The 27255-nt window shown below is 48.0% G+C and overlaps 1 protein-coding gene across 3 annotated transcripts in view; it reads right to left on the bottom strand.

The window, feature by feature from the left end:
- The window catches only part of LOC144694965 (zinc finger MIZ domain-containing protein 1-like), a 183393-nt gene that overhangs the window by 118574 nt on the left and 37564 nt on the right, over nt 1–27255 (bottom strand). Inside the window, exon 1 of one of the 3 annotated variants that reach the window (XM_078565784.1) lies at nt 14924–15059. The exons of 1 other annotated variant lie outside the window; for it this stretch is intronic. The gene's annotated coding sequence lies outside the window, so the exon portion shown is untranslated. Of the gene's footprint in view, nt 1–14455; nt 14652–14923; nt 15060–27255 lie in introns of those variants that run through there. One more of the 3 variants, XM_078565785.1, reaches the window with a different exon arrangement.

Genomic DNA, 27255 nt, shown 5'->3' with positions numbered 1-27255 from the left:
GAAAATGAATAAGTGTGAAAACATGCTGGGAAACTATTTTTAGCAGCAGTGAAGATGTTAGTGGAAAGAGAGAGATTTTTTTTGCTGTTAAATCGAAACAAGGCATGGAATCCAGATACCGTAAATGCTGGCGTATAAGTCGATCTTTGAAGCCTTGAAAAAATCCCTCCAAAATTAGGGATCGACTTTTACGCTGAGTATAAAAGTGAACCGCCTGCATGGGTGTGAGTGGTCAGCACCTTTGTCATTCACCACACAGGCTCTGGTCCATGTAGGCCTATCTGAAACTCCAGAGCACCTTCATAACACAGCCCTTATCGATTCCTTGTGCCCAGTTATAAGGTACCAGGAAATGAAACATGCATTTGTGTGGTGAAAAATTGAGGCTGACTACTAATGCAAGTGTAGCATGTCGTGACTGAAAAGGGGGGAGTTGGGAGGGGTGGTGGGTCGACTTATATGTATATGCAAAAATGTGGTTTTTGGGGCCGAAACAAAATGGGGTCACCTTAAATGCTGGGTTGTTTTATACACCGGATTTACGGTATTTCTGATCTGTTAACCAATCCCCATAAGCCAATATGAAAATGCACAAGAGGGCTAAATAAAAGGAGCTAACTGGGGAACGGAGGAGGAATTAGATGACGACAATTTGGGTGGGGCAGTTATTAGTATTTAGCAACATATATTAAATATGTACATCCACTGCATTTCTTTTTAAATTGATGCTTATATCCAGAATTTATGTTTAGCTGGCAGATCACAAGCTCTGGATCAAATACACCTTTCATTGAGTACGGAAGGAGATTCTAACTAGAAGTCTTGAACTTTGAACTTTTTTATAAGCAAAACATTTTGGTAGCAGAGGGTGCTGTTTAGTAAATGATGAAAAATACAACAACTTGCATTTATGTAGCACCTTCAACATACTTAAACATCCCAGTGCTTCACAGGAGCAAAGTTTGACACATAAAGAGATATTAGGTCAGTTGACCAAAAGCTTGGTCAAAGAGGTTGGTTTTAATGAGTGTCTTAAATGAGGAAAGTGACGTAGAGAGTGGGGGGAAGAGGTGTAGGGAGGGAATTCCAGAGCTTGGGGCCCAGGCCGCTGAAGGCACAGCCACCAATGGTGGAGCGATTCAAATCGGGGGACGCTCAAGAGCCAGAATTAGAGGAACACAGAGATCTAGGAGGGTTGCGGGGGCTGGAGTTTTCCAGAGATAGGGAGGGAGCGAGGCTATGGAGGGCTTTGAAAACAAGGATGAAAATTTTATACTTGAGGTGTTGCCACACCGGCAGCATGTGCAGGTCAGCGAGTACAGGGGCCATAGTGGAACGAGACATGGTGCGAGTTAGGCTATGAACAGCAGTCTTGGATGAGCTCAGTATGTATGGTGAAAAGTGGGAGACCAGCCAGGGGTGTGTTAGAATAGTCAAGTCGAGAGGCTAAAAAGGCACGAGTGAGGGTTTCAGCAGCAGGAATGAAGACTGGTGATATTACCAGCAGGGAATAGGCAATGACAGACAGGATGTGGGGTTGGAGATCTGGCTGAGGATGCAGGCCTTGTGAACAGTCTGAGACAGCCGAAAGGGAGAAGGATGGAGTCAGGAGCTAGGGTGAGAAACAGGGTTTGTGGCAGGGACCAAAAGACATTGGCTTCAGCCTTTCCAATAGTCAGTCAGAGAAAATTACTGCTTGTCCAGTACTGGACATCAAACAAGCAGTCTAACAATTTAGACACAGTGGTGGAGACGAGAGAGGTGGTGGTGAGGTAGAACTGGATATCGTCAGCGTACATGTGAAAACTAACACTGTGCTTTTGGATGATGCCGCGGAGGGACAGTATATAAATCAGAAACGGTGGGGGGGGGGGGGGGGGGGGGTAGGTAGATGAGCACCAAGGATAGATCCTTGAGGGACACAAGAGGTAACGGTGCGGGAACAGGAAGAGAAGCCATTATAGGTGATTCTCTGGCTACGATTAGATGGATAAGAATGGAGCCAAGGGAGAGCTGTCCCACCCAGCTGGACGACAGTGGAGAGGCGCTGGAGGAGGATGGTGTGGTCAACCACATCCAAGGCTGCAGGCAGGTCGAGAAGGGTGAGGAGGGATAGTTTACCTTTGTCACAAAGTCACATGGGGTGTCATTTGTGACTTTGATATGAGCCGTTTTGATACTGTGGCGGGGCAGAAACCTGATTGGAGGAATTCAGACATGGAGTCCCGGGAAAGATGGGGTCAGGTTTGGGAGGTGATGACACATTCAAGGACTTTGGAGAGGAAAGAGAGATTGGAAATGAGGCAGTGTTTGCAAGGACGGTGGGGTCAAGAGAGAGAGAGGGGTGATGACGGCAGGTTTGAAGGGGAGGGGACCAGTACAAATGTTCAATCTTTTATTAAACTTAATTTTTGGCCTTTACTCTAAAATGGATATAAAAAGATCTGCTCCTCCACATTACAAACTGAGATTGGTTTATTCATGTAACTCCGGTATGTGAAGATAATAGATACTTACATGTATATCTGTTAGAGCCAATGATTTATTTAATTATTTCTGGTAACTCATTCACAACCTTCCTTCTGAACCCTCTCAATTGGGATGAGCATCTCCTCCCAAATTCACATCTCAACAGTCCCTAACCTTCCCCCTACAGCAGCCCCCGCCGCCCACTGTGTATGGCTTGCACGAGACAGTAAGACAAGTCACGGAAGGTGACAGGACAGGTTGGGAAAGTGGTTAATAAAGCACACGGGATCCTGGGCTTTATAAATAGAGGCGTAGAGTACAAAAGAACGGAAGTTAGGGTGAATGTTTAAAAGACATTGGTTTGACCTCAATTGGAGGCATTGTGTCCAATTCTGGGCATTGCACTTTAGGAGGGATGTGAAGGCATTAGAGAGAATGCAGAAGGGATTTAATAGAATGGTTCCAGGGACGAGGAACTTCAGTTACAAGGAGAAACTGGGGTTGCTTTCCTTGGAGGAGAGGACGGTACGATAGAGGTGTTCAAAATCATGAGGGGTCTGGACAGAGTAGATTGGCGGAAGGATTGAGAATGAGTGGGAACAGATTTAAGGTAATTAGCAAAAGAAGCAATGGTGACATGAGGGGAAACTTTTTCACGCAGCAAGTGGTTAGGATCTGGAATGCGCTGCCTGAGGATGTGGAGGAAGCAGATTCAATGAGGCATTTAAGAGGGAATTGGATTAACACCTGAGAGAAGAATTGCATTTGTACTGGTCCCCTCCCCTTCAAACCTGCCGTCATCACCCCTCTCTCTCCCTTGACCCCACCGTCCTTGCAAACACTGCCTCATTTCCAATCTCCCTTTCCTCTCCAAAGTCCTTGAACATGTTGTCACCTCCCAAACCTGACCCCATCTTTCCCGGAACTCCATGTCTGAATTCCTCCAATCAGGTTTCTGCCCCGCCACAGTATTGAAGGGCAGGGAAGTGTGGCTAGTTAAACTGCTCTCGCTGAGAGCACCGCATGGGCTTGACAGGCCAAATGGCCTCCTTCTGAGCTGTGACCATTCTTCACACAGTGGATCTGCTAATGTTTTTAGGGGAATGCAAAACAAGGACAAATATGTTTTATATGCTTCATGGGATACGATGTCACTGGCTAGGCCAGCATTGCCCATCCCTAATTGCCCTTGAGAAGGTGGTGGTGAGCTGCCTTCTTGAACCGCTGCAGTCCCTGTGGTGTAGGTACACCCACAGTGCTGTTAGGGAGAGAGTTCCAGGATTTTGACCCAGCGACAGCGAAGGATCGGCAAGATATTCCCAAGTCAGGACTTGCAGGGGAACTTCCAGGTGGCGGTGTTCCCGTGTGCCTGCTGCCCTTGTCCTTCTAGTGGTGGTGGTTATGGGTTCAGTTTGCTTCGAACGGGACAGATTCCACACTGTCCCTCGGAGATATGAAGTTAATTTTTAAGGTAGACGGTGTGAGAGCATTTAAAGCTGTGTAGACTCTTGCCATTTGCTTAGCAGATGTGATTACAGCTCTGCTGTTCACTAATGACACCGTGGGCAATCAGGGAGTGGCAGTGCCTCAGAACTGTTGTACACACTAACTATTAGCACAAGAAGTATTTGGTGCAGCCATGACCTGCCAGATTCTCCGCAGGGAATTAAATCCATGATTAAATAAAATCCCTTTGTTTGGGAAAACGTTTTAGCACCATTAATTATTTCAGAATGTTGCAATTTTAACCCGTCTGCTTATATTGCAAGCAATGGTGAGGGGTGGGGGGAAGGCGGGGGCAGGGCACACATATCACAGCAAAAACTTTGAAACCAGTCTCGCCTCTCGTTCATCTGCTTACACTTTTGGCAAGGGTTTACTGTCTAATGATCCTGAGCACTGACAGTGCCAAAACACAGCACTCGGCTGCTGTCCGGGCTTAACCCAGACGGAGGATCAAACACGGAGCCTTACGGACGTGTATGTCTCAGCAGATAAACTTACACAGCTTATGGAGGGAATTGGAAACAGACCTTGCACCATGGAAAGAGGCCCTTCAGCCCATCCTGCTGGTGCTGGCTCTTTGAAAGAAAAGGGCAGAATTCTCCCTCCCAGGACTGAAGTCCTGTGGCGGGGGCGAGGACGGGAATGGGGAGTGCTTCCCACCGCGGAGGCCGCTGGGAGTTTGCGCCAGATCACATGACCCCAGCCTCAAAAATGTTCCTCCTCACATCCCCCACCCCTATATCTCTTAACCAAAACCTTAAATTTGTGTCTGTCTAGTCCTTGCACCATCAGCCAATGGGAACAGCTTCTCTTTGTCTACCTTATCCAAGCCTGTCAGAATCTTGTCCACCTCTATCAAATCTCCCCTCAATCTCCTTTGCTCCAAGGAGAACAGCCCCAGCTTCTCCGACTTAACCTTGTAGCTAAAACCCCTCATCCCTGGAACCATTCTGGTAAATCTCCTCCGCACCCTCTCAAGGATTCTCACATCCTTCCTAAAGTGTGGTGACCAGAACTAGACACAATACTCTAGTTGCGGCCTAACCAGAGTTTTAGAAAGGTTCAGTATAATGTCCCTGCTTTTGTACTCAGTACCTCTATTTATGGAGCCCAAGATCCCATAAGTTTTACTAACAATCTCTCAATGTGTCCTGCCACCTTCAAGGAGGGACGTTCAACCTGTGGCTCAAAATGAGCCCCGCCAACACTGACTGCAGAGTCAAGGGTGAGGGACCAGCGCAGCCTCCACATTCTCTGCATCATTCTCTCATGAATGAGTATCATTTCCCACCTGAAGATGACCAGCTGGGGTGGTGCAGCATGCCTTCAATCAGGAACATTGCTGATGGTGACTGACCGAGGTTAGCCTCAAACTATAAGCGGTTGGAGAGCTGGGCACAGTTAGAGACGGCAGTGACACCTCTGAGGTTGGAGCGAAGATCAAGGGGAAACAGTTTTCAGGTATTCGAGATTCTTAGGGAAGAGATAAATTGAACCCTAATATCATCGGGATTGTCTCAAACTCCAGATCCACAGCACATGGGCTGGTGCTGAGAAGGGACAAGGTGCACAGACGCTTTATAGTGAGCCACTTTACAGACACATAAGAAGCATGAGGATGGGGCTGCCTGCAGAGGCAAACAAAGACTAATCCTGCCTTACCAGGAATGTCTGAACTAGTGCAACTTCAAAATGTGAACGCAGGCAGCCTTTTGGTCACACCACTCTAATAATATATTATCCAACACCACAGCAGGTACACTTTTCTCAATGTACAGGCCAAAGTAAATACACTGCCACTGGCCACCCATTTGGAAACATAGAATGGGTATAGCACAGAAGGAGGCCATTCAGCCCATTATGTCCATGCTGGCTCTAAGAGCAACTCAACTAGTCCCACTCAACTTTTCCCTGTAACCCTGAATGTTTTTTCTTTTTCATTTAATAATCCAATTCCCTTTTGAAAGCCTCGATTGAATCTGCCTCTTCCACACTCTCAGGCCAGCGCATTCCAGGCCCTAACTACTGGAAGAGTTTTTCCTCATGTCGTCCTTGTTTTTACCAATCCCTTTAAATCTGTCCCCTCTGGTTCTGGACCCTTCCACCAATGGGAACAGTTTCACCATACCTCCTCTGTCCAGATCCCTCATGATTTTGAACACCTCGATCAAATCTCCTCTCAACCTTCTCTTCTCCAAGGAGAACAGTCCCAGCTTCTCTAATCTATCCACATAACTGAAGTTCCACATCCCTGGAACCATCCTCGTGAGTCTTTTCTGCACCCTCTCTAATGCACATTCTTCCTAAAGAATTGGACACAAATACTCTAGTTGAGGCCGAACCGGTGTTTTACATAGGTTTATCACAACTTCCTTGCTTTTGTACTCTATGCCCCTATTTATAAAGCCCAGGATCCCATGTGCTTTATTAACCACTTTCTCAACCTGTCACCTTCAGTGATTTATGCGCATATACCCCCAAATCCCTCTGCTCCTGCAGCCCCTTTAGAATTTTACCCTTTATTTATATTGCCTCTCCTCGTTTTTTCTACCACACTTCTCTGCATTAAATTTCATCTGCCACCAATTCCACCAGCCAGTCCACATCCTTTTGAAGCCTATCACTATCCTCCTCACAGTTCACAATACTTCCAAGGTTTTCTGCAACAAAACTACTTAAGTAGACAAGGTGATCCTCCAAGATATTGGACACAGGTATTGGAGCTTAGATCTCACGTTTAGCTCAGATTGTTTAACCTGGTCTCTCTCCTTAAGGTATTCCCAGTGGCGGACAGTTCCGAATGGACGTATCCCGTGATCAACTGGAGACTCATTGTTTCAGGAATTTCCGATAGATTAGCGATTGCCTGTAAGTCACTGGCTCTTATCTTTGAGAAGAGGCCATTTTATCAAAACCCCATAGCCTGCTCTGTCTTATCTCCAGACTTAGGACTCTGTGACCTGCAACATTGGAAGTGTGGCACTATTGGATAGAATCTCGAAAGTCTTCGGAAAAATATTATTCACTGAAAGTCACTCCACATGAAAATGTTAACAGTGCAAACTTCAAAATCAGGTTTAGACCAGCCTGAAGGCTCAAAAGTAACTTGCCGGCCCGTGATGTCTAATAGCCCAACACTGGATGTTGTATGCATAACATTTTTAAGCCCGCGAGTGTGTCGACTTAGATGGACACTGCAGTCCATCTATTTGACCAGACAGGTAGAACATTAATCACTGGTAGAGGGAGCAGTGTTACTGGCTCAGTTATGTAGAGAACACTGAAGAAGTGTACAGTCTAAATACTAGCAGACACTAGATGGACTGAATGGCCTGATTCTGTGCTACGCATTCTAGGTAATTCTATGTACATGGGATCAAGAAAGACTGGAGACATGTTTCTGCAAAGAGATGGGGAGGAGGATAGAGAGAGAAAGTTTGTAGGTGAAGTTGCTTTATGTAACAGGGATGGGTATGTGCCTGATGTTTTTTCATGGTTTTATCAATGTAATAAATCTTATAAATCTTTAAATATTATTTTCAGATATCATCAGGTGGCATTTGTTTTTTTTCTGCAAATAATACAAGAGGTATTGTTTGGAAAGAAACAAAGGTCTCCCTCTACGTTGAAATAATGCCAATTCCATTCACTCCACATGTGCAAACAGCAAAGACTACAGGTCCTGACAACATCCTGGCCAAAGTGCTCTGCTCCAGAAATAGCCGCGCCTCTAGCCAGGCTGTTCCACTGTAGCTACAGCACCGGCACCTACCCGACAATTCAAAACATTGACCAGGTATGTCCTGTCCACAGGAAGCAGGACCAGTCCAATCCAGCCAATTACCACCTCATCAGTCCACTCCCAAATCATCAGTAAAGTGGTAGAAGGAGTGGTCGACAGTGCTGTCAAACGGCACTTACTCAGCAATAACCAGCACATTGTTGCTCCGCTTGGGTTCTGCCAGGACCACTCAGCTCAGATCTCACGACAGCCTTGGTCCAATCATGGACAAAACAGCTGAACTCCCGAGGTGAGGTGAGAGTGACTGCCCTTGACATCAAGGCAGCATTTGACCGAGTGTGGCATCAAGGAGCCCTAGCAAAACTGGAGTCAATGGGAATCAGGGGGAAAACTCTCTGCTGGTTGGAGTCATGCTTAGCACAAAGGAAGATAGTTGTGGTTGTTGGAGGTCAGTCACCTCAGTTCCAGGATATCACTGCAGGAGTTCCTCAGGGTAGTATCCTCAGCCCAACCATCTTCAGCTGCTTCATCAATGACCTTCCTTCCAACATAAGGTCAGAAGTGGGGATGTTCGCTGATGATTGCACAATGTTCAGCACCATTCGCGACTCCTCAGATCAGGCTGAGGAAGCAGCCAATAAAGCATACAGAATCCTGGGCTTTATAATTAAGGGCATAGAGTACAAGGAAGTTATGATTAACCTTTATAGAACACTTAACTGGATCGTTGTCTTCAGTTCTGGGCAACACACTTTAGGAAGGTTGTGAAGGCTTAGAGAGAGTGCAGAAAAGATTCACGGGAATGGTTCCAAGGATGAGGAGCTTCAGTTTTGTGGGTAGATTGGAGCAGTTGCGACTGTTCTCCTTGGAGAAGAGAAGATTGAGAGGAGATTTGACAGTGTTCAAAATCATGAGGGGTCTGGACAGAGTAGATAGGAAGAGACTGTTCCCATTGGTGGAAGGATCGAGAACCAGAGGGCACCGATTTAAGGTGATTGGCCAAAGAAGCAATGGTGACATGAGGAGAAACTTCTTTTAAGCAGCGAATGGTTAGGGTCTGGAATGTGCTGCCTGAGAGTGTGGAGGAAGCAGGGTCAATCAACACCCTCAGAAGGGAACTGGGGAATTACCTGAAGAGAAAAAATTTTCTGGGCTAGGGGAAAAGAAAGGGGAATGGGGATGGGTGAGTTGTTTTTGCAGAGAGCCAGCATGGACATGATGGGCCAAATGGTCTCCTTCTGCGCTGTAGCCATTCCATGATTCTATGAGGCAGTACGTCTGCAGCAAGGCTTGGACAATATTCAGGCTTGCACTGATAAATGGTGAGTAACAATCGCCATACCAAGCAATGACAATTTCCAACAAAAGAAAATCTAACCACCTCCCATTGATGTTCAGCAGTATTATCATCGCTGAATCCCCACATCAACATCCTGAGGGTCACTATTGACCAGGAGCAGTCACCTGTGACTAGAAGTCAGAGGCTAGGAGTTCTCCTGACTCCCCAAAGCCTGTCCACCATCTACAAGGCACAAGTCAGGAGTGTGATGGAATACTCCCCACTTGCCTGGATGAGTGCGGCTCCAAAGACACTCAAGAAGCTCGACACCATCCAGGACAAAGCAGCCCGCTTGATTGGCACCCCATCCAGCACCTTAAGCATTTACTCCCTCCACCACCGATGCACAATGGCAGCAGTGTGTACCATCTACAAGATACGCTGCAGCAATTCACCAAGGCTCATTCGACAGCACCTTCCAAACCCATGGCCTCTACCACCTAGAAGGACAAGGGCAGCAGACAAATGGGAACACCACCACATGGAAGTTCTCCCCAAGCCACTCACTAGCCTGACTTGGAAACATATCGCCGTTCCTTCACTGTCACTGGGTCAAAATCCTGGAACTCCCTCCCTAACAGCACTGTGGGTGTGCCTACACCATATGGACCCACATAGCGGCTCACCACCACCTCCTCAAGGGCAATTCTACTAAGGAGCCTGTATATTTGCTTTATGAGATCTTTGCCATATGGCTTAGTTCAGATGAGGACCAGGGAGAATTGGAAATCTAAATCCAACAGGTAAATGAACTAAGCTGCAAAAACACCCTGAAAGTTCTCTGCTATTTTTGCAAATATTCAGACAGTCTGAGCAATGTATTTGCCTGCCAAACATTGGTATGGACTTGTCAAAATTAAAAACCTAACTTTCATTGCTCCCAACAGTAATTTTATAGGCCAGAATTGTTTGGTCACCTGAAAAAAAAATCCTGCGGATGCTGGACGTCTGAAATAAAAACAGAAAGTGCTGGAAAAACTCAGCTGCTCTGGCAGCATCTGTGCAGAGAGAAACAGAGTTAACATTTCAAGTCAGACAGTACTGACTTTTATTCTGCTATTAACACCTACTCTGGACCAATGCTTTGTGTCTTTAAAGCTATCATTACCACTCCCTTTGACTCGTTTTCGATGAAATCTTTGTCATTTAATCTCCCCTACCCTCTAACCTATCCCTGGCCTTCTCCAGCTGCTCCACTCCCCTTTCTCAACATCATTAGACCCATCACATCCCACCTCAGTTCTGAAGCAGAGTCAGAGTTTTCCTAGAATTTATATTTTTTAAATATATTTTTCTTTTCCCACCTATTACCATTATTTTTAAATTTATTTCCATGCATTGTTTCATCTCCACCTTTTAGCCTATTTCGATCCCCTCCCCCCACTAGGGCTATTACTTGTTCATCCTACTTTCTGCCCTTAATGTCACCATTAGCACATTTCTTAGCTAATATCACCACTGTTAACACCCCTTTGTCCTTTTGTCTATGACATCTTTGGCAATCTCTCCTTTGCCTCCACCAGTCACTGGCCCTCTACCCAGCTCTACCTGTCCCACCCCCCTCAACCAGCTTATATTTTGACTCATTTCTATATTCCCTCAGTTCTGAGGAAGAGTCATTCGGACTCGAAACATTAACTGTGTTCCTCTCCGCAGATGCTGTCAGACCTGCTGAGTTTTTCCAGGTATTTTTGTTTCAGAGTCATATTGGACTCAGAGCGTTAACCCTGTTTCTCTCTCCACAGAGGCTGCCAAACCTGTGGAGTTTTTCCAGCACTTTGTGTTTCTATTTGCTCACCTGACTAGACTTCCAGTGTTGTCTCCTCATTTCGGTTCCCAATCATATTCTGGGCGGACAACATCGGAATCTTCCTTCAACATTTAATTTACCTTTAACCACATTGCCATTTGCCAACACACCTGTCTACTCACACTCCCTTGTATGCATCAGAGTTTCATTAGACTTGGGTCGCAGTTTTACACAAACCAACTCAAACGCAGTGGAGCATTTTCAATTGCATTTTTTCCTTCAGATTCAGGCTCTTGATTCAGCAGTTACATGGATAGATTGGAGAAGTTGGGGCTGTTCTCTTTAGGAGAAGGTTTGATAGAGGTGTTCATGAGGGGTAATTAGAGACTGTTCCCATTCCTGTTTGGTGGAAGGGTCGAGAAACAAGGAGATCAATTTAAGATAAATTGGGAAAAGAACCAGCAGTGACATGAGGAAAAGATTTTTTTTTTTTTTAAACAGAGCGAGTGGTTAGGATCTGGAAGGCACTGCCTGAGAGAGTGTGGTGGAGGCTGCGTCAATCGAGGCTTTCAAAAGGGAATTGGATAATTCCCCGGGATACGGGGAGAAGGCGGAGGAGTGGGGCCAGCTGAGTAACCTTTGGAGAGAGAGAGAGAGAGAGAGAGCAGGCATGGTTATGATGGACCCAGTTGGGCTCCTTCTGCGGCTATGAGCTTCTGTCAGACCGGCATCTGTAGAATTGGTCTGGTCTTCCGGTCTGGAAGCAGCAGGAGTCAGGTTAGGAGACTGAGTCAGGTTCCACTTGCGGGAGACCAGTGAGAGAGTTCAGATCAGAGGAGGCCCACAGGCACGAGGAGAGTGTGAAGTTTGATCTCGGGTTCTGCGGTATACTCTGGCAGCTGCTGTGCTCCAGGTCATGTCTCTCCATTGGTTTGATTAGCTGGTCTTAGTTTTGTGCTGAGGTGCCTATGGGTATATCAGAGTATGTAGCAATGATCTGACAAAAGGTCATTGACTGAAACATTAACTCTGTCTCCCTCCCCGCCGATACTGCCAGACCGATTGAGCGCTGCCAGTGTTTCTGGTTTTCCTTTCAGATTTCCAGCATCTGCCATACTTCACTTTCATATATATATATAAATGGAGGTTGCATGTTCTCTGCTTCTGTGAGAGAAATTTCTGCAGACGTGCTGAGGCCACTTTCTTTCTGGTTTGGCCACACCATGGTCAGCCACAGCTCTGAAATGTCGGAGAAACCATATTCTGGCAGTGGAGTAGCCGATCAAGACCATGGGTCTGCAGAGCTTCCCAATATTAGCCATCCACAAGACTTTGCCTCCAACTGTCCGAAACAAGTCTTCAATGTTGTTGTGTTTGTTGAACGATGCTATTGGCAATGGTGCCAAGCGTGAGCCAACTTTGTTGAGAATCCAACCCTTGTCTTTTGAAGTTACTTCTCCGCAGCCCCCAACCCCACCTCAGGTGAAGGTCATAGCCGCTGGTTTTTCTACATAGGATTCGATAGGATATCCAACACAGAAACAGGCCACTCAGCCCAACCGGTCCATTCTGGTGTTGAGCCCCACTCACGCCTCCTTCCATCTTTTCTCATCGAAATCTACCATCCTAACCCTCTATTCCCTTCTCCCTCATATGTTTCCCCTTAAATACATCGATACTATTCACTTCAACCACTCCCTGTGGTAGTGAGTTCCACATTCTCACCACTCTCTGGATGAAGAAGTTTCTCCTGAATTCCCTATTGGATTTCTTGCTGACGATCTTATATTGGTGGCCTCTAGTTCTGCTCTTCCCCACAAGAGGAAACATTCTCTCTGTATCCACTCGATCAAAACCTTTCAGAATTTTAAAGACCTCGATTAGGTCACCCTCTCAGCTGCTGTTTTTCAAGAGAAAAGAGACCCAGCCTGTCAATCCTTTCCTGATATGTAACCCCCCACACATTTCTGGGATCATCCTTGTAAATCTTCTTTGCACCCTCTCCAGTGCCTCTATATCCTTTATGGTGACCAGAACTGCACGCAGTGCTCCAAATGTGAGCAAACTATACTCAAAACTACACGAACACAGGATATTTCTGTGTTGTTCTCAAGTGTTTATTTGGGGAGATGCAGTCTGTTGCTTACATCCAAGTTTATATTCTAACTGTCCGCTTTGGTGCTACAGTAAACTCAGGGAGTCCAAGTTGCTATGGCAACACACACACACACTTTTACATGCATGTTGCAGACTGGAGCTGTGGATAGTGATGGTAGAGGCTCCAGCGTTCTTTCCATCACATGGCTGACCAGGAATCTCTCCTGCTGTTACCGCCTCCCATTGGAGTGTGTTGGAAAGGATTTGCAGGTTGGTACCCAACCTGTTTGGCCGTGTTTTGAACACGCCCTCCATGGCCATCAAGTCCGGGGTGGGAGTCAAACCCAGAGCCTCTGGCTCAGAGGCAGGGATGCTACCCACTGTGCCACAAGACCTCAACCTACCCCCTTACTGTTTGGTCCACCTCCTTCTCTCCATTCAGGCAGCTGCCACTTGGGTTCTGAATCAGGACAGGCCCTGGTGCAATAAATGATCCATTTCCCTCACACACACACACCAAAAAAAAAGTCTGGCCCACAGTGTTCCAAAAACAGGTTATGCCCCACTCCCACTGTTGTTGTTGTCGTCTCAGGTGCCCCCTGAGGAGAGGGCAAGAGATGTCATGCCACTGCCCCTACCCACTCCCTTGGCATTAGCAGGCCGGCGGGGAGTTGGGGGGTAATCCTCCTGTCAAATTCTCCTCTCCCGTGGCCACTAGAAGGGGTTTGAGGGCAGTGTCATGTTTCCCGTTTTGCCTCCCTCCTTTTCAATGATTTGTTACCCTCGGCAGACATGGGGAGGGGGTAACTGTGGGCTGAAACTTGCAATGGTGGGAGGGGGGTTAGGTTCGAGGTGGGGGGTTAGGTTCGAGGGGGGGGGGGGTTATCAGTGCAACAGCCCATTTGTCTCGCTGCTTGTGCCACTCGCTCGGATATAAGATCGCGCCCGTCTGGGAAACACATTCAATTCAGTTCCGTTCAGTTTTTGGAGGGGCTTCGCGTTCTGGTTCCAAGCTGCAGCTGCCAACTCGCCCCCCTGAGCCCGAGCCTGAGCCCGAGCCTGAGCCTGAGCCCTCAGATGGAAATGGAGACCGAGTTTTTTTTGTGTGTTTGCCCCCCCCAGCAAACCACCCCCCCCACCTCTCCCCCGGGCGCTCTTTCTAACATCGTAATGAAGCCGCCAGAACAAAAAAGTTTAAAACGCACAAGCCGAGCGGCCTCTCCCCCCCCCGGTAAAAGGTGACCCACGGGCTCCCCCCCCCCCCCCCCCCCCACACACACACACACACACACACACACTCCTCCTGTGACAGGAGCCTCTCTGTTCCTGGGGACCAGCAATGTACTTTGGCTCTTTTTTTGTCCCAGTCTTGGAGAGGGTGTTTGCAGCCCCCTCCCTCCCTTTACCCCGAGCCTCAGCTCCTGCACCGCCCCCCCTCCCGCCCCTGCTCCCCTCACTCAGCAAACCCCTGGCTTGGGGTTGAGGGGGGGGTTGGGGGGGGGGGGGGAAGGAAGGCTGCGGCTGGAAGGGGCTGCTGCAGCCCCTCACTTACCCAGCGAGAGCCCTCTTCTCCCCGGCTGCCTTCCCTTTGTCGATCCTCTTCACGCCGTGTTCACCCCTCAGCCGGGAACAGGAACCTGCCTCAGCAGCTCCATTTTCCTTTCTGGCTCCAGCCACACAACAAAGACCACCAGGGTTGACCGTCCCTCTCTGGATCCAGCACCAGTCCTCTCCGTCAAGCTGTGTGTGTGTGTCTCCCCAGCTTATTGCACAATACATATTAATGATTCATTATCCAGCACCACCAACCACCCCCCTCCTCCCCCCCCACCACCACACACAACCTCCCTTAGCTTCCAGACAGAAGCAGCTAAGTGCAGATTCAGCCAGCTGATCACTTGGGGGAGGTGGTGTTAGACAGAGAGAGAGGAGAAAACCTTCACTTCATCCCTCTCTGGCTCTGCATGCCAACCCTCCTGAGGACACCGGCCTTTTTTCCAACCGCTCGACCTTGACTGACCTTTCCCTCCCCGGGCAGCCGATGCTCGGTCGCAGTCTGTCAGCAAGAAGTGAAAGGCATCCAAAAAAATAAATAGCTAGCCTGGGTTCAAGCTCCCCGGTGATCTTGTCTGTGTTCCAGTAATCCACTGCTTGCTTTCTCTCTCTCTCTCTTTCTCTCTCCTTTTTAAATCCCCCCACCCCACCCCCCAATGCATTGCTGAGACACTTAGTCAAGGGAAAGGAATGGGCTGGTTCATTGTTCAAACTCTGGGCAGGGGAGGCCACTTCTGACACAATAACCACCCCTGGATCAGTGCCAAAGGGTTTTCCTTCATATTTTTTTTTCGGAGGAGGCACACCACTCTCGATTAATCGCTTTGCTAAAACTCGGGTCTCAGCAAAGGGGAAAGCTAAACACGTCTTAAGAATTTTAAAATCTGAAAACTTCCAGCCCGGGTGGAAATCGCCTTCTCCCACCACCCCCCCCCCCCTTCCTCCTGGTGTTCTTTCTTCACCGCACCCCCCCCCACACATTCCCCAAAAAGACGTTATGCCAATCAGGATCAGAGCAAATGGAATATGCATCCCAGCTCCCAGGGCAGGGCTGATAAGGGGGCTAACAAAATTGGAGCAAGCCGTGGTCCTCCTGGGCAAAGCGTGGGTCCTTCAGCGTGCAATGAAATTGGGATCAAATCATGTGTGGCCACTGCTGGTCACCACACTTTAGGGACGATGCGAGGGTCCTGGGTTGATCCTGGGTATGGAGGGATTTTCTTAAGAGGAGAGGTTGAGTAGGTTGGGCTTGTACTCATTGGAGTTTAGAAGAATGAGAGGCGACCTTATTGAAACAGATCAGATTCTTAGGGGGCTTGGCAGGGTAGGCACTGAGAGGTTATTTCCCCTTGTCAGAAAGTCTAGGACCAGAGGGCATAATCTCAGAGTAAGGGGTCGCCCATTTAAGACAGAGGTGAGGAGGAATTTCTTCTCTCAAAGGGTAGTCAATCTGTGGAATTCTTTACCACAGAGGGCTGTGCAGGCTGGGTCATTAAGCATATTCAAGCTGAGATAGATAGATTTTTAATCAGTAAGGGACTCGAGGGTTATGGGGAAAAGACAGGAAAGTGGAGTTGAGGATTATCAGATCAGCCATGATCTCATTGAATGGCTGAGCAGATTCAGTAGGCTGAATGGACTACTTCTGCTCCTACGTCTTATGGTCTTATGGAGAGGGTGCAGAGGAGATTTACCAGCATGGTTCCAGGGATGAGGGGTTTTAGCTACAAGGTTAAGTCGGAGAAGCTGGGGTTGTTCTCCTTGGAGCAAAGGAGATTGAGGGGAGATTTGATAGAGGTGGACAAGATTCTGACAGGTTTGGATAAGGTAGACAAAGAGAAGCTGTTCCCATTGGCTGATGATGCAAGGACTAGGGGAACACGGATTTAAGGTTTTGGGTAGGAGATACGGGAGAGAGGTGGGGGGTTGTGAGGGTGAACTTTTTTACACAGCGAGTGGGAATGAGCTGGAACTCGCTGCCTATGAGGGTGGTGGAAGTGGAGACAATGAGTGGTTTCAAAAGGGAGTTGGATGGACACTTGAGGGAAATAAACTCACACAGGGATACAGGGATAGAACGGGGAGAATGGGACTGACTGGATTGCTCTACAGAGGGCTCTACAGAGAGATGGAGTCAATGGCTTCCTTCTGTGCTTAATGACTCTTAATCAAGGTCTCCTAATGATTTATTCATCAGTTTGACTCATCGATGCCATTCTCATCTGGATCAAAGGGCCATGGGTGAAATAAAAACCCCAGTGAAGGCACTTGTCTGACACTTCAGTGTAGCACTCAGAAAGTTCTGCCTGGGCAGAGTTGGCATTTGTGAGATGTGGGTGAGTTTTAAACGGGTGTCAAGCCTGCCCGTTCAGGTAGGCGTAAGAGATTCCAGGGACATTATTTGAAGGAGAGCAGAGGGTTTTTACCCTGGTGTCTTGGTCAACATTTATCTCTGGACCAACATCATCAGAAGAAGACTAACCAGTCATTCATGTGACAGCTGTTTGTGGGATCTTGCTGTGCACAGATTGATTGCCACATTTACATACATAATATTTGAATTGCTCCACCATTGGCGGCCGTGCCTTCAGCTGCCTGGGCCCCAAGATCTGGAATTTCCTCCCTAACCCCTCTCCAGCTCTCTACCTCATTTTCCTCCTTTAAGACGCTCCTTGAAATCCACCTCTTTGACCAAGCTTTTGGCTATCTGACCCGATATCTCCTTACATGGCACGGGGTCAAATTTAGTTTGACAAGGATCCTGTGAAGCGCCGAGGGGCGTTTGTTATGTTAAAGGTGCTACAGAAACGTAAGTTGTTGTTGCACTTCAGAAGACACAAGGGACCACCATTGGCGCTCCTGAAAAGCCCAGATTGTGGGGTGAGTGAAGGGATTGGGGATCCCAACACCTCTTACTCTCTGATTACCTTCTCAGTGGGGCCAACCTCTCGTTATCCAAACCTTTCACAACACTGCAAGGTCATCTCTTAACCTTCTCACCTCCAGTGGAAAAGGCCCACACAACTCACCCCTCATTCGGTTAATCGAACCCATCACCCTGATAATGTCCTCCCCCACCCACCCCCTACCCCGCGCAACCCCCCACCCACCAATGCCCCCCCGCCCCACCAGTGAATCTACAATGTGTTTTCCATGGCTCTCATGAATGCTCCTTCCGTGGCCAACTAGTCCTGGAGTGGGACTCGAATCTGAACTACAAGACCCACTTTGGGCTCAGCTCATTGACTGGTCATGCATGAGGCACGGGTGGGTGCTTTAGCTGGGTGAAAACTGAAACACCAGCCTGCTCCAGGAAAGCCGCCATCTGCAAAGCCCAAGGTGTTGGTCCTTACCCAGGAGCTGTCGGCAATGGATAAGTTCACTTTGCAGCAGCAGCATCTCTCCCTCGAGCTGTCTATATCGGTGACGAGACACGTGCGAGAATTGCCAAAGCAAGTGTAGCTTTCAGCAGACTTTGAACATCAGCCTGAGAGCAAAGAGGGCTAAACCTGCCTACCAAACTGAACATCCATGGAGCGATAGCCCTGTCCACTCTGCTTCACAGCCGCAAGACTCTGACTGTGCGCCAGTGTCATGCTGAGAAGCTCAACCACTTTCACTTGAGCTGCCCTCGGAAGCTTCTGAAGATCAGATGGCAGGGCTGAATACCGGAGACCGAGGTGCTTACCCGAGCTGGCATGCCAGACACCCACGCCAGATTGAGACAGTCACAACTGAACTGGGCCGGTCACGTAGCCAGAACGCCTGGCCATCACTCACCACAGTGAATCTTCTATGGCGAGCTCGAGTCTGGAGTGTGCTCTCACAGTGCTCAGAGCAAAGTGCTACGAGGACACGCTGAAGGGCTTTGCTCAGGTGTTTTGACTTTGGCCCCTAGACCTGAGAGAAGCGTGCCCAGGATCGCTGCAGCTGGCGCAACCAACTAAAATACGGTGCATGCCCACTCCCCCGCGCCCTGCTTTCAAAAGCAAGCACGTATCAGAGGCAGAGAGAGAGAGGCCGCAAGGAGAGGAAATCCCGAGCCAGCAACTCGTCCACAACTCCATGGTCTGTGCCGTATCCTGTCCGATTTGCAGCAGAACCCCCGCCAGGCGCAGATCAGTCTCGGCAGTCACCCGCGTACCCACCGGAACCCTACCAAGCAACCCAGATGATGAATGTGGTCATCTGTGCCCTCGACAGGCGAACAGGAGTTGGATGAGATTTCTGGCGGGGAAGTTTTACACTCAGCCGCTGATACCAAGTGTATCGACTGTCACAAGCTTTGCTACATCGGTGTGCCGTGCCTTGGTTAAGGGGAAAGTACTCTCTTTGTCTATGAAAAAAATGTGCCTCTTCATAGCTCTGCCCTACCCAAGTGACCCAATTCTCTCTGCCCTCCATTCACCTGTTGCTGCTGACCAGCCTCTTCTTATTCTTGCCTCGATGCCGGCTGGCTCTGTAAATGGTTCCCACGCTCGGGCTACTACAAGCCCTTCCTTTTCAAGATTGCTATCGCCAGCCTGCCGAGAAACAGCAACCTTCATCCTCTGTCCTGACCACTTATCCACTGTTAACCTTATTTCCTTTCCAAAGCCCTCGGGTGTGCTGCCACCTTGATCCATGAATGTGCAAACTGACCCCAAGTGGTGGGACATTTGTGGTTATCGTGAGGTGACAATGGAGAGGTTGGTGCCAACGGGGCCAATGGATGGGAATGCCGGAGGTGACAGCACAGTTCTGCAAGTTATAGAGAACAACAGGGCAAAGTGACAAAATAAACTCTTTACAATTGAAGAACAGCTGTTCTGCTTGGAGAAGGGGAGATTTGATAGAGGCGTCCAACAGCACGAGGGATCAGAGTAGGTAGGGAGGAAGCCTATCTTTCTCTTCCCATTGTCAGAATCAGAAGACTCCAACTTAAGGCGACTGGCAAAAGAACCAAAGGCATCATAAGGAAAATCTTTTTCCATAGAGCGAGCGGTTAGGATTGGGAATGCTCTACTTGAGAGTGCAGTGGAAGCAGATTAAATGGTGGCTTTCAAAAGGGAATTGGATAAAAACCTGGAGAGAAAACATCTGCGGCTCTATGGGGAAAGGGCGGGGGAGGGGGACTGTGGTGTGTTGCTCTTGCCGAGAGCCAGCACGGACGCGACAGGCCAAATGGACACCTTCTGAGCTGTAGCCATTCTATGGTTCCACAAGAGGCAATTCTAGTCCAGCCTGCCTGGCAGAAGCTGGAGTGTTAACATCCCTTGTGTCTTGAACCGCCTCTCTGTGTGAGCAAGAAAAGATGCCAACAGGAAGCGGATGGACCCTTTAAATATGCAGATCAGGGCCCAATGGCTGTTTTAAGCCTGGAACAGAGGAAACGGTTGCAAAGTGAGCGGGGAGAGGGGCCAGGGCCAGAAGGAATAGTTGACACCTCTCCACTGCCCGGGGCACCCTCCCCCCACCCACCACTTTACAATCCTGAGGCCTCCTCGAAATCCTCCCTCCACAATGTACCTGAGTCGGAGGGAGGCAGGTGGTGGGGGTGGGGAGGGGGTGGTGAGTGGGTGCAGTTCCCTCAGTCCCTGCTGACACATGCTACTCATGCCCATCCCCATGGGTTTCTGCTGGGTGAGGGACAGGACCCTGCGGGCGAGGCTGGTGAGCTTAAAGCCGGTCTAGGCCTCAAGTCCAGGGCTGTTTGGGCTGCAGCCATCTTGGATTAAACATGCGCGCTGGAAGTCCAGTTTGGGAAGGCAATGGCACAGGGGTAGGAATAACATCCCCCTGTCTCCATTCTATCCCACCTGGGCCTGCGACAAAGGGCACTCCGTTTGAAGGAAGGTGTCAACAGTACGAAACGAGTGGAAAGTAAGAAAGTAAATCAGAGTAGGCAGAAAGAAACAAGTCTTCTGTTGTTATATATCAATATGGGCGGAATTTTACAGCCCCATCACAGTGGGGGGAGGGGGGAGGGGGGGAGGGTAGAGGGTGGGGGGAAGGCGGGGTGGGGGCCAGAGGAGCCGTTCAAAAGTCCACTGACTTCGGCAGGACTGGACGATCCTGTTGGCGGGAGCGACCGTACAATTCCACCCTGTGATCAAACAATGTTCCTGTCTCCCAAGAAGGATGACAGCCTGTGTTTCCATCCCCCCGCCATGATTTCAAAGTAGAGCATGAGCAATCGAAATGTATCTGGCGATGTACAGCGGAAAGTGCAGGTGGTGGGAGGATTTTCAGACGTTTTCAGAGCAGAACCAAGCAAGAGGCCAAGTTGCAGCTAGATCCGACTGTTCAATAATCACCCTTACTGTCAGACAGGGCTGACACGAGGCAACTACATGACCTAGCTTTGCAGAAGCAGCTTATATTTCACGACTGCCCCTAGTGATACAGAAACCGCATGCAGCCTGAAAAGGATCCTCCCATCCAACACGTTGCTTCTCTTTACAGGGACGCCTCTTGCGGAAGCACAGAATGGTTACAGCAGGGGTGGTGTCCATTCGGCCTGTCGCGCCTGTGCTGGCTCTCGCGCAAGAGCGACACACCGGACCCCCCTCCCCCACCCTTTCCCCTTAGAGCCGCAAATGTATTCTCTTCAGGGCCTTCTCCGGTTCCCTTTCGAAAGCCACGACTGGCACTGCCTCCACGACACTCTCAAGTAGAGCGTTCCAGATCCTCACCATTCGCTCTGTACAAAAGCCTTTGGTTCTTTTGCCAATCGCCTTCAGTCGGAGTCTTTTCTGATTTTCGACCCTTTTGCCAACGGGAAGGGAAGGATAGGTTTCCTCCCTATCTACATGATGCTGAACACCTCGATCAAATCGCCCCTCGGCCTTCTCTTCTCCAAGGAGAGCAGCTGTCGTTCATTTGTAAAGAGTTCATTTTGTCAACTTGCATTTACTCGGCATCTCTAACATGGTCGAACAATTTGCGGAGGGAATTCCAGAGCTTAGGGCCCAGGCAGCTGAAGGCACGGCCACCAGTGGTGGAGCGATTCAAATCGGGGGATGCTCAAGAGGCCGGAATTAGAGGAGCGCAGATATCTCGGAGGGTTGAGGGGGCTGGAGGAGATTACAGAGATAGGGAGGGGGCGAGGCTTTGGAGGGATTTGAAAACAGGGATGAGAATTTTTAAAATCGAGGCGCTGCTGGGCTAGGGGTCAATGTAGGTCAGCGAGCACAGGGATTTATAGGGAACAGGTGACCTTCAATGTAAGGCAAAGTGTGGGGTACAGTGGGTGAGAACTCCTTACCCAATAGGGTTTGATGGAGCATGATTGACAAGATAAGCTCTAAGGGCAAATAAGAATGCTCTAAGTTGGGGTGAAGACAAGAGACAGCTTGCTTTCTCAGTTCCAGGTTACTTCCAGTGGCTTAGCAATGAGTGCAAACCCTGCCTGGAAGATCAAGTGGAGACAACTGCAATGTCAGGCAATTTGCATAAGTCGTTCAGATCTCTCGCAGCCAACTGTCCTGAAGGATGCGAGCTGGTTGGGAGCCAAATTTCAAAGGAAGGAGACAATTAAAGACAGACAACAATTCTGAAGGTCATTTTTTTCAAGAATCGAAAAGGCAACTTAACCAATTTGCAACCGTTGATGTGAGAAAGAGGCCAGACCAGTCAGGCAGGGCAATTCAAAAGGAAGGATTCCAGTGGAACACGGAGCCCAGTTAACCTGCACAGTTAAACTAATCAACTGAAGCAATCAAGCAATGCAAATAGCTATACAAACAGGAAAAAGGACATTAGATGAAGCAAGCCTGTCCCATTCTCACTGTTCAACCCCACCCAATAGCCCTCATGCAACAGACTACATACAAGGGACTGCATTTCACGGAGGTCTAGCACTCCGTACATTAGGGGCATAGTTCAGAAGACACATTTTTAAGACATCCAATTGTCCAAAGCCGAACCAGACTCTTTGTAACCTCAATGCCATGATCCAGAGTTGGGCCTCCAACATCATTTTTGCTGCATCACTGAGATGGCCTAATTTCACTTCCGCCTGACCCCGCCCCGTCTCGGCTCTTCGGCTGCTGAAACCCTCGCCCATACCTTCGTTGCCTCTAGACTCGGTTATTCCGACACGCTCCTGGCTGGTCTCCCACACTCTACCCTCCGTAAACTTGAGCTCATCCAAAACTCTGCTGCTCGAGTCTTAACTCACACCAAGTCCGGGATTTTCCGGCCCCGTTGTAGCGAGACCCACCACGGGAGATTCAGCAGCCCAGCCAAAAGTCCATTGATTTCTGGCGGGACCGGATGATCCCGGCAGCGGGCAGGGCCAGAAAATCCCATCCCAACTCCTGTTCCCCAATCAGCCTTGTGCTTGCTGATCTACACCGGCTCTCATCCTTGTTTTCAAATGCCTCTATGGCCTCCCTTCTCCATATGTCTGTAATCCAGTCCAATGCCACAACCCTCTGTGCTCATCAAGTCCTTCACTGGATAACACTGGTACGGTACAGGTGGGCACAGACCTATCACTGTATAGCACTGGGGTACAATACTGATGGGTAGAAGTTTATCACCGTATAACATCTGTCACTGTATAACACTGGGGTACAGTATCTGTCACTGTACAACACTGGGGTACAGTATCTGTCACTGTACAACACTGGGGTACAGTATCTGTCACAGTACAACACTGGGGTACAGTATCTGTCACAGTACAACACGGGTACAGTATCTGTCACAGTACAACACTGGGGTACAGTATCTGTCACAGTACAACACTGGGGTACAGTATCTGTCACTGTAGAACACTGGGGTACAGTATATGTCATGGTACAACACTGGGGTACAGTATCTGTCACTGTATAACACTGGGGTACAGTATCTGTCACGGTACAACACTGGGGTACAGTATCTGTCACTGTAGAACACTGGGGTACAGTATCTGTCATGGTACAACACTGGGGTACAGTATCTGTCACTGTACAACACTGGGGTACAGTATCTGTCATGGCACAACACTGGGGTACAGTATCTGTCACAGTACAACACTGGGGTACAGTATCTGTCACAGTACAACACTGGGATACAGTATCTGTCACTGTAGAACACTGGGGTACAGTATCTGTCACAGTACAACACTGGGATACAGTATCTGTCACTGTAGAACACTGGGGTACAGTATCTGTCATGGTACAACACTGGGGTACAGTATCTGTCACTGTATAATACTGGGGTACAGTATCTGTCATGGTACAACACTGGGGTACAGTATCTGTCATGGTAGAACACGGGTACAGTATCTGTCACTGTAGAACACTGGGGTACAGTATCTGTCATGGTACAACACTGGGGTACAGTATCTGTCACTGTAGAACACTGAGGTACAGTATCTGTCATGGTACAACACTGGGGTACAGTATCTGTCACTGTAAAACACTGGGGTACAGTATCTGTCACTGTAAAACACTGGGGTACAGTATCTGTCACTGTAAAACACTGGGGTACAGTACTGGTGGGTAGAGGTTTATCACTGTATAACATCTATCACTATAACACTGTGGTTCAGTACTGGTGGGTACAGATCTGTCACTGTATAACACCATATAACAGTGGGGTACAGAACTGGGGCACACAGTATCACTGTATAACACCATAGTACAGGACTAGTGGGTATGGGTCTATCACTTTGTAACATTGGGGTAAAGTACTGGTGGGTACAGGTATGTCACTGTTTTACACTAGGGTACAGTATTAGGGAGTTAGGTATATCACTGTAAAGCACAGGGGTGTATTAATAGTGAGTGTAAGAATGTCACTGTATAACACTATGGTGCAGTAATAGGAAGTGCAGGTATGTCATGGTATAAGTCTGGGATACAGTATTAGGGAGTGTGATATGTCATTGTATAACCCTAGGATTCAGTATTAGGGAGTGTAGGTATGTCACTGTATAACACTGGGGTACAGAATTAGGGAGTGTAGGTATGTCACTGCATAACCCTGGGGTACAGAATTAGGGAGTGTAGCCATGTAATTGTACAACCATAGGAGACAGTATTAGGGAGTGAAGATATGTCACAGTATAAGACTGGGGTACAGTATAAGGGAGTGTAGGTATGTCACTGTATCACACTGGGGTATTGTATTAGGGAGTGTGGTATGTCATTGCATAATTCTGGGGTACAGTATTAGGGGGTATAGGTATGTCAATGTATAACCCTGGGGTACAGAATTAGGGAGTATAGGTATGTCACTGTATAACATTAGGATGCAGTATTAGGGAATGAAGGTATGTCATTGTACAACCTTCAGGTACAGAATTAGTGGGTGAAGATATTTCACAGAATAACACTGGCGTACAGCATGAGGGAGTGTAGTTATGTCACTGTATAACACAGGGGTAGAGTATTAGGGAGTGTCAGTATGTCACTGTACAACACTGGGGTATAGTATTAGGTAGTGTAGGTATGTCACTGTATAACCCTGATGTACGTACAGTATTAGGCAGTGTCGGTATGTCACTGTACAATACTGGGGTACAGTATTAGGGAGTGTAGGCATCTCACTGTATAACATTGGGGTACAGTGTTAGGGAGTGTAGGTGTGTTACTGTGCAACACTGGGGTACAGTATTAGGGAGTGTAGTTATGTCACTGTACAATGCTGGGGTACAGTATTAGGTAGTGTAGGTATGTCACTGTATAACTATGGCGTACGTACAGTATTAGGCAGTGTCAGTATGTCATTGTACAACACTTTGGTACAGTATTAGGGAGTGTAGGCATGTCACTGTATAACATTGGGGTACAGAGTTAGGGAGTGTAGGTGTGTCACTGTGTAACACTGGGGTACAGTATCAGGCAGTATATGTATGTCACTCGATAACACGGGGACAAAATTAGGGAGAGTAGGTATGTTACTGTAAAACATTGGGGTACAGTATTACGGAGTGTAGGTATGTTACTACATGACATTGGGGAACAGTTTTAGGGAGTGTAGGTATGTCACTGTATAACCCTGGGGTACAGGAATTAGGCAGTGTTGGCATGTCATTGTACAACCATGGGAGACAGTATTAGAGAGTGAAGATATGTCACAATATAAGACAATGGTACAGCATTAAGGAGTGTAGGTATGTAACTGTATAACACTGGGGTACAGTATTAGGGAGTGCAGGGATGTCACTGTATAGCACTGGGGTACAGTATTAGGGAGTGCAGGAATGTCACTGTATAAGCATGGGAAACAGTATTAGGGAGTGCAGGTTTAGCACGGTATATCACTGGGATTTAGTATTAGGGAGTGTATGTATGGCACTGTATATCGCTGGTATACAGTATTGGGGAGTGTAGGAACGTCACTGTATAACACTGGGGTACATAATTGGGAAATGTAGGTATGTCACTGCATAACCCTGGTGGACAGTATTAGGGAGTGTAGGTATGTCAATGTATAACACTGGGCTACAGTGTTAGGAAGTGTAGGTATATCACTGTATAACACTGGGGTACAGTATTAGGGAGTTAGGTATGTCACTGTATAATATAGGGGCGTATTATTAGGGAGTGTAAGAATGTCACTGAATAACACTGGGGTACAGTATTAGGGAGTGTATGTATGTCACTGCATAAAACGGGTACAGTATTAGAGAGTGTAGGTATGGCGCCATATAACATTGGGGTACAGTATTAGAAAAGGTAGGTATGTCACTCTTTAGCCCTGGGCTACAGTATTCGGCAATGCAGATATGTCACTATGGAACACTTGGGTACAGTATTATAGAGTGTAGGCATGTCACTGTATAACCCTGGGATTCAGTATTAGGGAGTGTAGGAATGTCATTGTATAAGCATGGGGAACAGTATTAGGGAGTGTAGGTATGTCACTGTATAACACGGGGTGCAGTATTAGGGAGTGTAGGTACATCACAATATAACACTGAGGTACAGTATTAGGCAGTGTAGGTATGTCACTGTGTAACACTGGGATACAGTATTAGGGAGTGTAGGTATGTCACTGTGTAACACTGGGGTACAGTATTAGACAGTGTAGGCATGTCACTGTATAACCATGGGGTACAGTATTAGGGAGTGTAGGTATGTCACTGTGTAACACTGGGGTACAGTATTAGGGAGTGTCGGTATGTCACTGTATAACACCAGGATGTATTATTAGGGAGTGTAGGAATGTCACTGTATAACACTGAGGTACAGTATTAGGGAGTGTAGGTATGTCACTGTATAACACCAGGGTGTATTATTAGGGAGTGTAGGTATGTCACTGTGTAACACTGGGGTACAGTATCAGGGAGTGTAGGTATGTCACTGTATTACATTGGGATACAGTATTGGGGAGAGTAGGACTGTCACTGTATAAAACGGGTACAGTACTGGTGGGGACAGGTCTCTCTCTCTCTATAGCACGGGGGTACACAACTGGTGGGTACAGATCTGTCGCTGTATAACACTGGGTTACAGTACTGGTGGGTTTAGGTCTACCACTGTGTAACATTGGGGCGCACTACTGGTGGGTAACATATCACTGTATTGCACTGTGATACAGTACTGGTGGGGACAGGTTTCACTGTATAACATTGGGGTACAGTACTGGTGGGTACAGGTTTGTCACTATAACACTGGGGTATAGTACTAGCGGGTACAGGTCTGACACTGTATAACACTGGGGAACAGTACTGCTGGTTACAGCTCTAGTACTGTATAACGCTGGGGTACAGTGCTGATGACAATAGGTCTGCCACAGTAAAGCACTGGGATACAGTACTGATGGGTACAGGTCTGTCACTGTATGACACTGGGGTACAGTGTTAGGCAGTGTAGGTGTGTCATG

This window comes from Cetorhinus maximus, chromosome 20 (genome assembly GCF_964194155.1).
Source record: "Cetorhinus maximus chromosome 20, sCetMax3.hap1.1, whole genome shotgun sequence".
In the NCBI taxonomy this organism is placed as follows: Eukaryota; Metazoa; Chordata; class Chondrichthyes; order Lamniformes; family Cetorhinidae; genus Cetorhinus; species Cetorhinus maximus.
This window is presented reverse-complemented; position numbering and strand designations above follow the sequence as displayed.